General features: G+C 36.5%; 1 protein-coding gene across 1 annotated transcript in view; it reads left to right on the forward strand.

Moving 5' to 3' along the window:
• Window positions 1–3,776: 3,776 nt before the first annotated feature.
• Window positions 3,777–17,544, forward strand: part of LOC131856321 (uncharacterized) — a 38,395-nt gene continuing 24,627 nt past the window's right edge. The window contains exon 1 of the mRNA XM_059207954.1: window positions 3,777–3,796. The gene's annotated coding sequence lies outside the window, so the exon portion shown is untranslated. The remainder of the gene's footprint in view (window positions 3,797–17,544) is intronic.

The raw sequence follows: 17,544 nt of genomic DNA on the forward strand, positions 1-17,544 counted from the left end.
CTCTTCGCCCTTATCCTTTTTCCATTTTTTCAAATCCAAGTTAGTCAGAGGCTGTGTCCAGCAAAGCAGATCGGAAGTTCAATCATCAGATGTAAGTCCCCTTGTGATTCCAGCAAATCACATCACACCACGAAGAGCTTATCCACACGTAGAGACCCTACCAAAAGAACATTGGAGTCATCCTAACTGATCCTTCATGCGAATCTTCAGCAGTTAGAGACTTTATTCAAGAGAGGATAAGATGCCTTTGGGTATTTTATTCTGTGTATGATTGTGTACAAAATACACGTCAACACCACGTAAGGGCAAAACGACCGCCACAGGTAGACTATGCAACCACATGATTGGAGGTGCCAGTGCTGTTGTTGACCGGAGGTGTGTCCGTATGGTAAGAAGGGTGTCGACCGCACGATCAGAGGACCCTGCGAGGGGCGCTACCCCTCGACCCCGCGGGGGCGCTGCCCCTCGACCCCGCTGGGGGCGTTGCCCCCAGACCCCCAGTTTATTTTTGAGCTACAGAAGACCACGGGAAGTGTTGTGGTTGTCCGTATTGTGAGAAAGAAGCCTGCAGCTAAGCATTGGCGGGGAAGCCATAAGCCATAGAGGGAGACGGATTTGGAGGTTGGGAACAAACAGAGTTTGAGGGAAGGCATTGCAGGTCCGCGCAGTTGTATGACACCAGGGAGTTATTCAGTTCAGTTTTTAGCCTTTGGGGAGTGTGATGGAGGATTTGAGGTGTCTCTTAGCATTTGTGCCAGCGGATTGTGGCCACCTCCAGGCAGGATAGGTATGCTTTGAGGAACTCGAAGTATGTCTCGGTTGGACGTGAGGTTGCCATGGTGGATGCACAGAGGGCTTGGGAGGAGCTGACCACCAGGTTGGAGGCAATAGTTGCGTGAGACTTAGTTCAGCATACCCAGGAGTTGGATGCCGGGAGACCAGCACGGGTGGCTATCGAGGACAAATTGGCTAGGGAGACAGTATCAATTGAGTAGCAGTTGGTGGAAGCTGAGACTGAAAAACGTGTTTTGCAGACAAGTTTGGGTTAGGCACAGGAGGACTGTGATGGCAAAGGAAGCAATATTGGTGAAATCCGCACTTGAGCATCGAATGGTAGCAGAAAAGGGTTTTCAGGCGAGGACGCAGCAAGTGTATGGCCCGACTGGCGTCAGTAGTTCCTGCCGTTCATCTCTATTTTGTATAAGTCGTTGGAGTTGACTTCTTTTCTTGGGGGGGATGATGTTGACGGGAATAATCATTATGTTATGTTGTTATATTATGTTTATGTTGTCGTTGGTAATAATGAGTTACGGCGGTCAGTTAGTTAGCCGACGGGTAGGTAGTTGGAGTCGCGACGGTTGTGTCGTACCCCTTTGGGTATTATATATTGTGTACCTTTTCTTCGAAGTAGGATCATGATAGTCGTGTCAGATGTAATGTTATAAGCACTTATTGTACATGGACTGTGGAATTAATACAGAGGCTGGTTATTTAATATATTTCCATTATGTTCTGTGCATTTACTTTCTGCATTTAACCGTTTACCCGAGAGGGCAAACACTCTTCACCAAGAGAGGCAACTCTTCACAAATGTGCTTTCATATTTATTTCTTCTCTGCAGCAGTAAATCTGAATCAAATATATCTTTTTATCTCTTATTCTCACTTCACTTCTTAACCACCAATTATTATCCTCTCCTTCTCAACTTGGTGTATGCCCCTGGTTTTTTTTATTCTTACCACACACTTAACACTTTCAAAACTCCATTTTTAATCTATATTTATATCTTTTCTTCTTAAGAGTCACGCCTTATTAAATGGAAGAGACATGTCTGTTAAAATGAAGAGTTACATTACTAGTAACCACCTTAACAATAAAATAAACACCTTAGCAAATCCAGTGCATCCTTTATTGGACTTTATCTTCATCGCACCTTTTGGAAGAGTTCATTCTCATGACCTCTCTAAATTGCACCATTTGGAGAATACATTATTAATTTAATAAATCACTGCTATATTAATCATGCACTAATTTGTTGTTTTAAACATAATCTTAGTCAGTTTCTTTTTAGAGTATTATCGCTGTGCTGGTATCCTTTATAATATTGGATTTTCTCCTTTTAAATGTATTTGCTGATCTTATTAATGCTGATGTTTTTTTGATTATCACTGATCGATATTAGTGTCGACTGCTGCTTTGCATAAACAAATCGCACCACACAAATGCAATCACTATTTGATAGAACTGCTTCATTATATCTTTGTCAATTCAATCAAACACATCGTCCTTTACTTCAATCACTTAGAATGCAATTGCTGTTGAACACATACATAATCAATGTCTTATTTAATATTAATTTTTGCCATTTCAATTTGAATTGCTGTCTCTAATATCAACCAAAAATACTGTCTTCTGTTTTCTGGCTGTATATCTTTTTCTATCCTTGGAAGTTAGCTATCCTTTTGTCTTCTCACGACATTATTTTCAAACCACCGGATTCACCATTTAGTAATAAAACCACCAAAGATAATATTTTACAACATTGCAGACTTAGAGTGATCTCTTATTGTTACTTCTGCATCTTAATCTTCTTTTGTGATTGCTGTCATATCTTTTAAACACTTAAACAGATATTAATTCGTTGATCCCAATTCTTTGCCATTGCTTGATCTTAATTGCTTTATATCATATTAATAAAGCGTGTGTATCATTTAACCACACCTTTTCTTTAAACTTTATTGGGCTTGCTCCTTAATGTTTGACTTGGCTTTGACTGATCAAACTGACCAATAGCTGCATGAAATGTCTTTGCTGACTTGTCCTAAAAACTGCTGTATGTCTAGATTACTTGTATATACTCTTGCTCCAAAAATGTTCTGTTCAATATCCCCAATAGTCTCCAAACTTGTCCATATATCAAAGACTTTTCTTGACATGACTTTGGCATCAATACCATCACCGTTGACATTAATAACAACATTTCCATTTGGATTGTGTATTGAGCTCTTTGATATAAATCACAGTTATCAATTCCTTAACAATCAATGACATTCTAACCTCTGACATTAATGATAATATTTGAACAATATTATGAAATATGCCAATTAGGAATTCGGCCCAATCTGATGGTTTTGGTTTGACTTGAAATCTTTGACCAACGAATGTATTTTGGGTTTTTGATGAGCTTTGATATTTTTGTGGTTTTTGCTTGTTCAATGAGCGATGCAAAATGATATAGAAATGCAAAATGCAAACTAATAATTGACTGAAACCAAAACTCAGAATTTTGATTTAATAGCAGCAAATAATGAATTCAAAGAATGAACAAATTCTAGCACTCAAGGCCAAATTGGTATACCAGGTGTCCAGCGCTAGCCTGGTAGGAGTGATTTTATTGCTTGGAGTGGTTTTATTTGCCACCAATGGCACCAATGATTTTTATTTGCGTTAATAATAATTACCAAAAACAAATCATGAATGTACAAATGCAAATCCTTCAGGGTCACCAGGCCAGATTCCCAAATTCTGACAATTTTCCTCAATGAAATACTCATGTAGACCCCACATGTTCCAATTCTCCTGAAGAACCCTTGGATTCGCTGAAGTTATTCATCAACAATGAATTTTGGAACAAATTGTGCTGCTAAAACCCTCTAAATTATTTATTTGACCTCACAGGCCATGAACGGATGGTATGGCCCTGCTCTAGATGGTATGGCCAGCAATATTTAACACTTATTTCCCTGAAAAAGTTCTGCAAACTGCTCAGATCTGCTGATGATGTTTCAGACCTGCTGTAAGTGTAATATCTGTAAATGATGTTCAATGTACATTCAATATGCAAGTTATATTCTAGTTGATATTATCTTGTTCTATGTATTATTGATTTAAAATATAAATCTGACTATCTTCTTTTGTATGGCAGGTGAGAGGAGCATTTATTAATTTCGATGTCCTTTCTCATAAATGCCATTTGATATATATAGGAAGCTGGGTATGATCAAGCAATGCCTTGACCGGTCATGTCTTTTAGACATGGCCGATCAAGACATTACTTGATCGTGCCCCTTCGCTAATCATAATAATAATACAGGGTGTTTATTTACCTACCGATACCAATCGGTGTATGCTTACATTAACACATGATAACAATCGGTGTATGCTTGTCTTAACACCCGATAACAATCGGTGTATGCTTACATTAACACATGATAACAATCGGTGTATGCTTGTCTTAACACCCGATAACAATCGGTGTATGTTTATTCTGCCACCCGATATTAATCGGTGTATCACCCGATATCAATCGGTGCAAACATATGTTAACATCGATACTAATCGATGTTTGGTTGACCCGATAATTGTTTGTTTATCATTAAATAAGTTAACTGATATAAATCGGATTGCAATGGTTAACCCGATTTAGTAATCGGTGAACACAAATAATGTAATCGATATTAAATCGGGATTCTATGCTATAGAATGATAATTGACAGTTAAGCATTTTGATCGAACTAATTAGATTGATCATATACAAATGAAGAATGGTTTATCAAATGAAGGCTTGAAGTTATTCATCATAATTATCGATAGGATAAATGATTGAATGAGAGACTTCATTTATCTCTCATTCAATCATTTATCTTACCGAAGCTATCATGCATTAACACTCCCTCTTAGCTAGGTAAGATAAATGCAAATAAGATATCAAGCATCATAATTCAAATGGTAGTTAGCATTCTTTACACAATCTAATTCTCTAGAAAATCATATCACCTAGTCACATGATATGAAGTATCACCTAAACACGTGATACAAAATGTCCATCATGTCAATCTTGTGATGACATGATATCAACTAAGCATGTGATATCAGTATTGCGTGTTTTGCCTAAACATGCAATACTTAAGGATAATCATTTGAGAGATTAAATTCTCATCTTATCCAAGTTGTGATATGTGCACTAACACCTTATACAAGTGTTTTACCACAACACAATCATGGCACATCCATGATACATCGGAGATCCAACATGATAGCTGGTTTGGACATTATAAGATTGTCATCTTATAATGTCTACATACATGTGTTCATTATCTTGAGAGATCGTCACCTCTTAGATATGAACCCAGGGGATAAAATCCAAAATGTCCTATCATGACAAAGAAGTTTACACATTAAACATCTTATTGATACGCAAATACAGATTTACAAAGTAAATTACCTTTCTATCACACCTAAACCTTTTCTGAAGTGATCAACCTTCACTTTGGAAAGAGGTTTGGTCAGAATATCTGCAGTTTGATCTCCTGTACAAACATATTCTAATTGGATCACATTCCTATCTACCATATCTCGCACATAGTGGTATGGATCTCAATATGCTTGGATTTGTCATGGAACACTGGATTTATTGAAAGTTTTACGCAGCTCTGATTGTCACAATGTATAACAGTGGGTTTCATAGGCTCTCCAAACAACCCCACAAGCAGCTTCCTAAGCCATACTGCTTCTCGGGCAGCCATAGAAGCTTCAATGTATTTGGCCTCGATGGAGCTTTGAGCTATAGAAGACTGCTTCCTGCTGGTCCAAGATATCATAGCTGAATCTAGACTGAAGCAACACCCTGAAGTGCTTTTTCTGTCAGTCACACTTCCAGCCCAATCTGAATCAGTAAATCCATGTAGGTCTATATCAACTTTCTTATATTTAAGACCAAGGTTTAGGGTACCTTGTAGGTTCTCATAATGTGTTTTACTGCAACCAGGTGTATCTCCTTAGGTTCACACATAAACTGACTTAGTGCATTAACTGCATAATAAATATTTGGCCTTGTATTTACCAGGTACATTAGGGATCCAATCATTTGTCTGTATTGAGTAGGGTCAGTGGGTTGTGACTCTGCTGCTGCTTCTTTAAGTTTATGTAAATTGGTTTCCATAGGAGAGGTCATAGGCCTACAATTTAGCATTCCGAATCTCTTCAGAATATCCAAGGTATACTTTCCTTGGTTGAGTATAATGTTGTCAGAATTCTGCCATACTTCCAATCCTAAGAAGTAATGAAGGAGTTCCAAGTCCTTCATATCAAATTCTTTGGATGGATCTTTCTTGCATTGTTCTATAAGGTGATCATTTCTTGTGATTAATAAGTCATCAACATTTAAAATCAATATTAGCATATCACCTTTATTTCTTTTGTAGTAGAGATTAGGATCTGCATCATTCTTAGAGAAGCCTAGTCCTGAGAGATAGGTGTCAATTCTTTCATACCAGGCCCTAGGAGCCTATTTAAGCCCATAGAGAGCTTTCTTGAGTCTACACAGATGAGACCCAACATCATAAATTTCAAACCCTTCAGGTTGCTCTAGGTAGACTTAACATTTAGAAATGCTGTCTTAACATCCATTTGGTGTACCTTCCATCCCTTTGCTACTGCAATGGCTAATACAACGCTTACTGATGTATACCTGGCAACAGGTGCAAAAGTTTCTTCATAATCTATTCCTTTTCTTTGTGAGAACCCTCTAGCTACAAATCTAGCCTTGTGTTTTTCTATACTGTGTAATATCCCTTGGCTAATCTGACCCTGTTTTGCTTATATGAACACCAAGGAATATTGTCAAACATTTGGCATACAACGTTTGAAGCCGCTGTAGTGAATTCTTTATTTGTCTTCGTTGGGTTTGTAGGCTGCAAATGAAGTTATGGAAAGCTTCTAACAATGCAAAGTTGTTATAGAAATGATATACTAGCTGTTTTAGACCTTTCCACACATATGTAATGACTGAAATTAACTAGTACAGCTAGTTGACATTAAGACAAACACTTGTCATGCATCCGAAAGTACACCTACAGCCATTAGGCATTTAAGAAAACAATTGGCATGAAAGCTAAATGGCTGATCAATGTTGAATGTGGAATATGCAAATTATATCTCCATTAAACATATGCAACCTCCAAATATTTCATGATATAATCTTAATAGAAAATGATGCAATGAAGTAATGATTTTCTAATACAATGACCATAGATAGAAAACCTGGTATTTCAATGGCTGCCTTGATATATTGGTTTGATTCTCCTCATATGCAAATCCCTTGTCACATATATATAGCTGTTCAACCTCTCTAAATCCCCTTCTATAGAACTCCAACTACTGTAGCGCACTGTTCATGCGCACTGTTCACGGCACTGTTCACGCGCACTGTTCATGCGCACTGTAGCAGCAAGAACAAACTTGCAATCTGCTCTTAAAACCTTGAATAATTTGTTGATAATCTCTCCCAACAAGAATGATATAACTCCATGTGCCAAAGAAGGATGATTCACAACCAACTATAAATGTTCTTCAACAATAAACTTCAAACCCTTGTAGAAAACTTCACCAATTTGCACAAATAAAAGAATTGAAGTATTCTTTCCCACAACTGCAATAATTTAGGTGTTATTTCACACCTTCAAAATTGCTATCAATAGGAAGTTTTCGTTTCCTATGATCAAAGAAGAAAATTGCGAAAGCCCTAGGCTCCACAATAAAAATCAATCAAAATACTATTCATCAACTGGATGTCGAGAATGAACTCTTGCCTTTCCTTTTATTCTTTCCTTAAGAGAGCTCAAACACCTTCCTGGCCAATGTGGGATAAAAGATTTATTCCCACATTAATTTATTCACTTAACGCACTTTATTATATTAAAGTGACTTTATTATTATAAAGTTACTTTAGAACTTTATAATAATATTAAAATATTAAATAAATCACTTAAGTCACTTAAACTTTAATATCTCTTGATGTACTTGTCTGATTGCTAAGCCGTCTGAGCCAGGAGTTGACTCTTCCTGTTCTCCATGCGATTGGATGCCTGTCTAAAAATAGAAACCCTGAATAGTAACTTACTATAAATAGTAAGTATGCCAATCTGAGTCAAAAAACCTGTGCAAAGGCCAAAACCTGAATCCAGCTGAAGAGTAAAGTCTCTAATCACCAAGTAACTGCCACACGAGGCCCTCTATCAATAATTATTAGCCTACGAGGGTCAAATGATAGGCTAATTCTTACAAACTCTGATGCTCGCAAAATGGGGACATTACATACTGCCGTCTGCAGCATGTTTGATCTTAAAGAGCCATTTAGATGAAACAACAGATTTCTTAGTTGGCCTAGGAACAATCTCCCAAACATTATTTTTCATAATGGATTGATACTCTTCAGACATGGCATCCTTCCATACTTGATGTCAAGTGCATCTGATACATTGTTTGGTTCGGCTTTAGAGAGATCATTCATAAGGGCAACATAGCTAGTGAATTTATTAGGCCTTTTTCTTTCCCTAAAGGTCCTTGAAGGAGCAACAAACTTCTGAGCTTCTTCTACAGTCTTAGTGGCCCATAGTGGTCTTTTCTTGAGGTTTTCTCTAGGTGGAATTTGAGTTTTACTTATAGTTTCCTCATGATTCTCCCTCTGAAGCTCAAGAGTAGGGTCTCTTTCTATGCTAGGGGTGGGGATATAGACTTCAGGGTCTAGAGAGCTTTGGGCTCTTTTGAAGGCTAAGTTTTCTTCAAAGATCACATCCCTACTTAGTTCAATATTCTTTTGACTAGGTATATAGATCCTGTAGGCCTTGGAGGTTTCACTATATCCTACAAGGATTCCCCTTTTTCCAGAAGGCTCTAATTTTAATCTTTTCTCCCTAGGTACATGAATATAAACAGGGCATCCAAATGTCCTAAGGTGGCTAATATCAGGTTTTGATTTAGTAAAGACTTCCTCAGGGGTCTTATCTTCAAGATGAGAGTGAGGACATCTATTTTGAATATATACAACAGTGCTTGTTGCTTCTACCCAAAGATTGACATTTAGATTCTGATCAAGAATCATAGCTTTGGCAGCTTCAACGATTGTCCTATTTTTCCTCTCAGCTATCCTATTTTGTTGAGGGTTATAAGGTATTGTTAACTCCCTTTTAATCCCTGAATTTTTACAAAACTCTTTAAATAATTCTAATCTGTATTCCCCCCCATTATCAATTCTTAGGGTTTTAATTCTATTTTGTGAGTTGTTCTTTGTTAGTGATTTGAATTATTAAGGATCTCTTTTGATTCTTTACATTTCAGAAAGTAGATCCAAGTTTTCCTAGAGTAGTCATCAACAAATATTACATAATACAAAAATCCCCCCAATGGAGGTACGGACATAGGTCCACATACATCAGAATGAACTAACTCTAAAATTTTACTTGTTTTCCTAGTACTATTCTGAAAAGCACCCTTAGTATTTTTACCTAGGGCACATCCTTTGCATGCCCCTGCTGAATGATATTGCTTTAACTTAGGTAGACTTGTGACAAGGTCTCCCATTGATGATAAAGCTCTAAAATTTAGGTGGCCTAGTCTTCTATGTCAGACTTCATTACCATCTATAGTTTCATGGATTAGGGCTAGGTTGGGCTCTGTACATAGCTCATACAAGTAGCCTTGTTTTTGACCAATCGTTTTAACTTTCTTGATGGATGAGTTCTTTGGCCAAGCCAATACTTTGTTGTCCATGAAGGTCACTCTATATCCATTGTCTTCCAGTGCTAATATTGAGACTAGATTTCTCTTGATGCCTGGTACATATAGTACTCCTTTAAGTTGTAATGATACACCTGACTTTAGTTTGATGGTGCAGGTTCCAACTCCTTTGATTGGATGTGTAGAGTCATCTCCGATAGTTACTTCCTCATCATTCTCCTCTTTCATGGAGTCTAGTACTTCTCTGAATCCTGTAATGTGTCTGGATGAGCCACTGTCGATCACACAGGAGTTAACTTTATTAGATGCTTGGTTTGTGAGTGCTGAATAGAGTACATACTTCTCGGGGTCCTCTTGTTTTGGCAAATGTGGCTTGCTTATCTCTTTTTGGACATTTGGCAACATAGTGCCCAAATTTTTCACATATGTAACATTGAATCTGAGAAAGGCCGTGATGACTTTTTCTCTTCCTGAACTGTTTCTGCTTGCTTTTCTTGTTTGAGTTCATATTTAGAACTTGGAGATCTTCATCTATATTCTTTTGCTTGATCCCTTTCTTATTTTGCCTTGATTCTTCCTAGAGACAATCAGCCTTTAGCCTATCGAATTTTGGAAATTCATCCCTTGCACTGATGCTTTGGACGAATGTTTCCCATATGCTAGGCAACCCATCTAGAGCAATGAGTGTTAATTCTTTGCTTTGCATCTCATATCCAAGGGTTGCCAGTTCATCCCTTAGGGTAGATATTCGCACGAAGTAGGCATTGACTGATTCTCCTTTGATCATGGCTATGTGATTTATTTCTCTTTTTAAAGCCAAGGTTCTACTGGCATTAGATATCTCAAATGCATCTTCAAGTGCTTTGAACATGTTGAAGGCTGTTTCATGTTTCCTTATGATGGGCATTATATTGTTTCTTACCCCATCAACTATGATTTTAATAGCCTTTTCATTTCCCTCTCTCCAAGTTGTTTTGTCAGGTTCAGTCTCAGGTTCTACAGTTTCAGTTTTTACAAATGATTTGACTTTATTTTCTTTTAGAATCATTTGAATTCTGAACTTCCATGCTGAGAAGTCATCACCTCCTCCGAGTTTGTCTTCAAATCTGATAGCGCTAGCCATTGAAAGAATTGTGATGATGAATATATGCTTGATTTGAATTTCCGCAAAATTGAACAACCTTAGGTTCGATTTAACTATAGCTCTGATACCATGTTGAGACATGGACCAGCTAGGACTCGAACCTAGGACCTTCCATACATTGCTGGAGTGCTCTACCACTGAGCTACTGGCCCCTCTTGGACCAGTCCATCGTCGGTTCGGGTGTGGCTTATTTCCAACACCAACACCCCCCCTTAAGCCACACCTCTCGTGTGCTTGGGGCTCCTAGCCTGGACCTGGCTCTGATACCATGTAAATGATGTTCAATTTACATTCAATATGCAAGTTATATTCTAGTTGATATTATCTTGTTCTATGTATTACTGATTTAAAATATAAATTTGACTATCTTCTTTTGTATGGCAGGTGAGAGGAGCATTTATTAATTTCGATGTCCTTTCTCACAAATGCCATTTGATATATATAGCAAGCTGGGTATGATCAAGCAATGCCTTGACCGGTCATGTCTTTTAGACATGGCCGATCAAGACATTACTTGATCGTGCCCCTTCGCTAATCATAATAATAATACACGGTGTTTATTTACCAACCGATACCAATTGGTGTATGCTTACATTAACACCCGATAACAATCGGTGTATGCTTGTCTTAACACTCGATAACAATCGGTGTATGTTTATTCTGCCACCCGATATTAATCGGTGTATCACCTGATATCAATCGGTGCAAACATGATACTAATCGATGTTTGGTTGACCCGATAACTGTTTGTTTATCATTAAATAAGTTAACTGATATAAATCAGATTGCAATGGTTAACCCGATTTAATAATCGGTGAACGCAAATAATGTAACCGATATTAAATCGGGATTCTATGCTATAGAATGATAATCGATAGTTAAGCATTTCGATCGAACTAATTAGATTGATCATATACAAATGAAGAATGGTTTATCAAATGAAGGCTTGAAGTTATTCATCATAATTATCGATAGGATAAATGATTGAATGAGAGACTTCATTTATCTCTCATTCAATCATTTATCTTACCAAAGCTATCATGCATTAACAATATCTCCTATTTGAATGCTGCAAGTGAGTGGGTTTTCGTCCAAACATTGAAGAAGATTGAGAGTTTTCGTTCCCAACCTGAAATCCAATGGAAGCTTGCTGTTGCAGACCTCTCCAAGGATGAAAGTATAAAAAATGAATCAAGGAATGATGAAAAATGACCTCCAAATGCCTTTTTAAAAGGCTCCAAACCCTAGGTCATCACTTTTAGGGTTTCCATATTTTCTACTTATTATTTTTAATAAAATCTATACCTTTCTTTAAAAATTTACCTTAGGCATTATACTTTATTGTTATAATATTTTCCCCTTTTTATTACAACATTTTATGCCTCAACGCCTAGAAAAAAGGGGGGGAACTTATTATAAGTTATTTTATTATAAAGTGATTATAATATCAGTTTAATATAATTTATTTAAATCCATAATTTAGGAAATATAAAAATATTTCCTTATTTATTCATAAAATGCAATCCGGGACTCAGATTTGAATTCCATCTGAAGCAGTGTGATCACTATGTTGGAGCTCAAAATTGCAGGTTGCTAAACCCTATAGGTATGCCAAGCCTTATGTTCAGGTTCAACATTCAATTCTGGTCAACTGACGGAATAAATCAATGTGATTGTAATTCCCTACTCTTCAGGCTCTACTAAACCTAGGCGGGTGCAGCTTCTAATTAAGGAGATTTAATCTTCTTTTAGTCTATCTTCTATCTCTATCTCAGAATGGCATGAACTTCTGGAATAGATTAATTTAACTTCTAACCCTACTCCTATCTCCTACTTCCATAAAACTGAAAATGAAAAATAATTAACTGCTTTTCTTGAGATTATATGTGTATAATTCTGACTAGTGCCACCTTCTCCTATTGGGTTCAGAGTCTTATGAATTTCTTTCCCTATATTCTCCTTGTTATCCTTGCTAGACAGTTTTGAAAGACCATCCACTGTTAATCTTTTCATACTTGTGATTAAATTTCATTATGACAATTACCATGCATGCAATTTTAATCTTTCCTAGAAAGCGGCTAGCATAGCAATCAATCCTAGACAGTAATCTCTCTTGATCATTCCACACAATAATATAGTAGATTGAAAATAATAAAATAATCATTGTATATAGAAAAGCACTTTAATAGCCTTTGATTTCTTGAACCAAAATAACAAGCTCGAATTGGAAAGCATTCACAATAATCTTAACACAAGATAGAGATGAAAGCAAGCTGATGATATTGCCACTCTAGAATATTTATTATATCTTTTTTAATATTACAAAAAATGCTAATCCTTTTTTTGTTCCTAATTGTATCCTACATATATACATTACAGTTTTAGGGTTGTGACCCTTCACATTGTTCGGTACAACTTTACGTTTAATTGACTATGATTAAAATATTTAATTTTAATCATTTTAATTTTCACTCTTCAAAGTAACATTCCTCCTGTGCTAGCAATCTTCGAGAATGGCTCCATGATTTTGATGCTTCTTCAATCACTCTTTTGATTTCCATGAAATAATTTTATAAGATAAGTAATACTTTTATCTACCTCAAAATAATTCTTTCTTTTCATTAATGAAGGCATATTCCCTCTTGTCACTTCCATAAAAATATTTACCATTTGGGTAAAAATGCTCTTACTATATAATTATGCACAAAATATGCCCGTCATCTTTATTTTCTTTTTTAAACCCACTTAAATATTTTACCTCTGATGCTATTATATGATTCAAGTAAATATTACTTGAATATTTTAATCTTCACATGGAGTAACTGTCAACCCCTTTTTTTCGTAATTTGTGAAAATAATTCATTCATCTTTTATCTCAAGAATAATTTGTGATTCATCCTTTCATTCCTCATGAGATCTTACCAGGTTCCCATTGTAACTTCTTTAATACGATTAATTCTCCTTTACTTTTGAAATTGAAAACATGTTCATCACCTTCCAATTTTTCTTTTGTACAATAATCTTCACATTTCATTGAATCATCTTACTTGGTGGATTTTTCCCTTGCCTTTTACTTACCCAATATTTGATCTTTTTCTTCGATTTTAATTCAAACCCTAAACCATTTAATATTGAAATGTATTTTTCTCATCACATTGCCCCTTTTATCTATTAAAGATCTTTATAAGAACCGCTTCACTTATGGACGAAAATAATTAACTTTGTCAATAGTTACTCTATTCACTTTACCATGCTCATCTAAGTTTTACCCTTTTGATTTCCCTTTTCAATACTGGATTTTGTGCATTGCCTTCAAGCCAATCATATCTAAGTATCTCCTTTTCGTCAATCTCCTTATTGTTTGAAATTCATGCACCTGCTCATATCTGCATAGATATTTTTAAAGGAGAATATGAATTGCAAGATTCTTTAAATCCAACTATAAAATGTTTGTGAAAGTACTCCACCCATGTTTATATATAATCCATAGGCACCAGGAGAAACACATCGCACAACAATCGCTTGTCTAATCGACATCTTCATAATAAGATTTAGGGTGTCTTCAACACAATCAGCATAGGAAAGTTTGATTTCACCCTTCACGTGTACATAGCTCTGATTTGCACGAGCAGAGAGGGCATTAAAAAAGTGATGTGGAATTTGGTGATACATTTTCCTACCATTTCCTCGAAAGTTAAATTTGTTTTGTGCATCGCTTGTGTTCATTGCAATTAGTGAGAGCACATTCCTTTGAGGCAGTTGGTTAATAATCTGTAGGCCGCACTTATACTTACACATCTTTTTTACATATGTACCAAAACCATTGCAACGCCAACATCTGAGAAAATCCTCTATCTTTGACGTTTTGATGGATGTTCATATATTGTTTAAAAGTTCCCAATTCGGCATGAGGTGGAAACTTTTTCTGCAACTTCTCACTTGCGTTGTCTACACTTCCACATTTTGCATTCATGTCAAACACAATATTTCTAGAAATCCTCTCTCGGTATGTTTTGTGGATATTCATAACATGTTCCAAGACTACCATTTCGACGCATGCAAGAAGATGATGGTAATGGTTTTAGGTTTCGGTTTATAACCGTTCAAATTCATTTGTTGAAGTTCTATAAATCCTCCCAACGAATTCACTTTCCTATTTGCTTGAAAGTTTCTAAAAACCTGTCAACACATTTATTGGATGTGTTGTTTCATTGTGATTCATGAGACCACATTTATGAGAGCACGATGTCAAGCATTTCACTGCGCCTTCTGTATGCTACGATATTTAACATAGTTACTATGTTTTTAATGCCTCCAATGGATGTGCATTCATTGCTGAAAGCTCCCAATTTTTGGGGCACAGGCTAGGAGAAGATCTGACAAAGGTGGTGGAATATTGTTTTACACCTGCCAACGACATTCATTTGATTTCTTCAAAAGCCTCTTAACAAACGCGTTTTGTACATGTCAACAATCATTGCATTTCATAGGATCACACTTCTATGATATAAGTTGTCAAAGAGATACTACGTAATGTACACATTTCCACGTTTTGAATGTATGTCTGCCTTGGTAACCACAACATCAAACAAAATTCTTCTATCCTTGATATAGTTTTCAATGTCATATTATCCAACAATCACCATATTCCACAAATCTATGTATCTCTGAGATGAATATCCAATTGATTGAGGTATTTTGGATATGTTTCGAAATTTTGTATTCATATTTATCGAAGCATTATATTATTTGACAAAAACAAGCTTTATGTTGCGCTTGATTGGATTACATAACCTGCTCCAATAAACCTGTTCCATCACAAGTAGGGAAAAACTTGTAAAGGGTGTAGACTTCATTTTACTCTTGTCGATTGCATAGGCTTGGAAGCTCCTCAAGCCTTTTAAATAAACCTATTCACTGCATATCCTGCAACAACCATGAGATTGCATTCTTTTGAGGCTACTGTCATATAGTTTACAAGCTCCCGCGATTCGCATAGACCCAGAGGGTAGTAGCAGAAGTCGCGAAATCTAATTTCATGCCTTCTCTCCCAAAATCCATTTGTGCACCGCATTCCATGAGATCACATTTCTTTGACGTATTATGTCTTCGGTTCACCTACCGTGTCTCATGCTTCCATATTCCGCAAGGTAGAACCAAAACTGACGAAGTTTGTTTACGCTTTGATGGGACTGACTATGCTGTTTCAAGAAACTCTCATTTTGGCGCGGAATAAGAGGATGCTGATAAGAATTGTAGAATTCGGCTTTACAGCTACCAATAGTACCAGCTCGAAAGATTGAAAATGTTTTCAACACATTTCGTGCAAATCCCTTGCTCAAGCTTTTCACACATGTCGGGTTTAGGTTTAGGGCAACTCTCAGCCTTTTCGGTGTAATATTGCATTTCGGAGAAACCCTTTTCATGTGCTGTTGAGCAGGCTTGTCTTGCCGATAACAAACTCTTCTTGGAATTTTGGGGCCCCACCAATACCTTTGGTTTTTAATTGTAAGTTTTGCTCCATTAATTGAAGTTTTTAATCCCAAAGTAAGATTAGGGCAACTTCAATTTTTCGGTGTAAGACTGCATTTCGAAGAGACTATTTTTGCCTTTGTAGACATGCAATGTTATGTAGAAAAACTTGGAGGCCCACTAACCTTTACTTGTTACTTATACAAACCATTTGAATGGTTTTTATTTCACCATTATATATATATATATATATTTTATATATACTCATTCTTAATGATATTCATAATGATTAATATAAATCATTGTTGATTTATCGAAGTCTTGAGTATTATTCTCTCCACAAATATAATGTAAACTATTAGAAACATTATTTAGATCATTATGATTTAAATAACAAACCATGTTATATCTTCGGGTTTGTAACGTGGTGATGAAAGTCGGGTCCCCTTATGGAAACTGTATGCTAGGCTCTACCCTGGTGGGAGCCACATTTTAACCCACATACAGTCATATAATCCACCACTTAATAGCCTTGATGAGTTTAAATTATCAACTTTTGGAAGGTGAAATACTCACCCTCATGAGAGATTTAAAATCAAACTCCTAAATGAAGATGGTTCTCCATGTGTTATTACTGTAAACTTGGGCATTGGCATTAAGTTTGGTTTGTTATTTATATCTTTCATTAATGAACTTGTAACAGTAATAACTCATCAAATAAACCATTCTTCTCAAGTCAATATCCATAAAATGGAAAAGCTTGGTGTCAACAAAGAAGACTTCAGTAGCTTCGTGAAAGTGCTCTCCCTAGTCAATCAAATACAAAAACTTGGTGATGGCACGCACACAGAGTTGCAGAGAGTGGCTATTTGAAGGAATTCCAATGTTTTTCATTTTAGGAAATACGAAATTTTGCCCAAAAATTTAAAGTTCCAACACACTAATGTTGCCTGAGTCTTGTAGGTCAATTGACAGTTCCTCCTAAAAAGTAAGGATTTGCCCTAAAAAATGGGAACCTCTCTAAAAAGTAGGAACTACCTTTGAAGGTCCAAAACGGCTCACAGAGCCCCTGCAAAGCTCCATGACCTTCAAAATGAGTCCCCTAACCATACCGTTGACCTACAGGAACTCGAATGATAGGTCAACCCTGCTCATCTCTTGTCGCCTAGAAAGAGGACATTACAATCCTCCCTTCTCAGAGATTGCTTGTCCTCAAGCAATCTGCACCTGCACATTGAGCACTAATCCTTGGATCCCATACCAATCCGAGACACGTTGCTTCACCAATCCGCTGTGCTACTCCAATAAAAATGCCCAAATACCACAAACCTTGAAGCAACATATGGGAATCCATGTAAAATAATGTACCAAGCAAATCAATACCCGGATCCCAAATCAAAATATAGAATCTG

The sequence above is a fragment of the Cryptomeria japonica genome, chromosome 7, assembly GCF_030272615.1.
Source record: "Cryptomeria japonica chromosome 7, Sugi_1.0, whole genome shotgun sequence".
In the NCBI taxonomy this organism is placed as follows: Eukaryota; Viridiplantae; Streptophyta; class Pinopsida; order Cupressales; family Cupressaceae; genus Cryptomeria; species Cryptomeria japonica.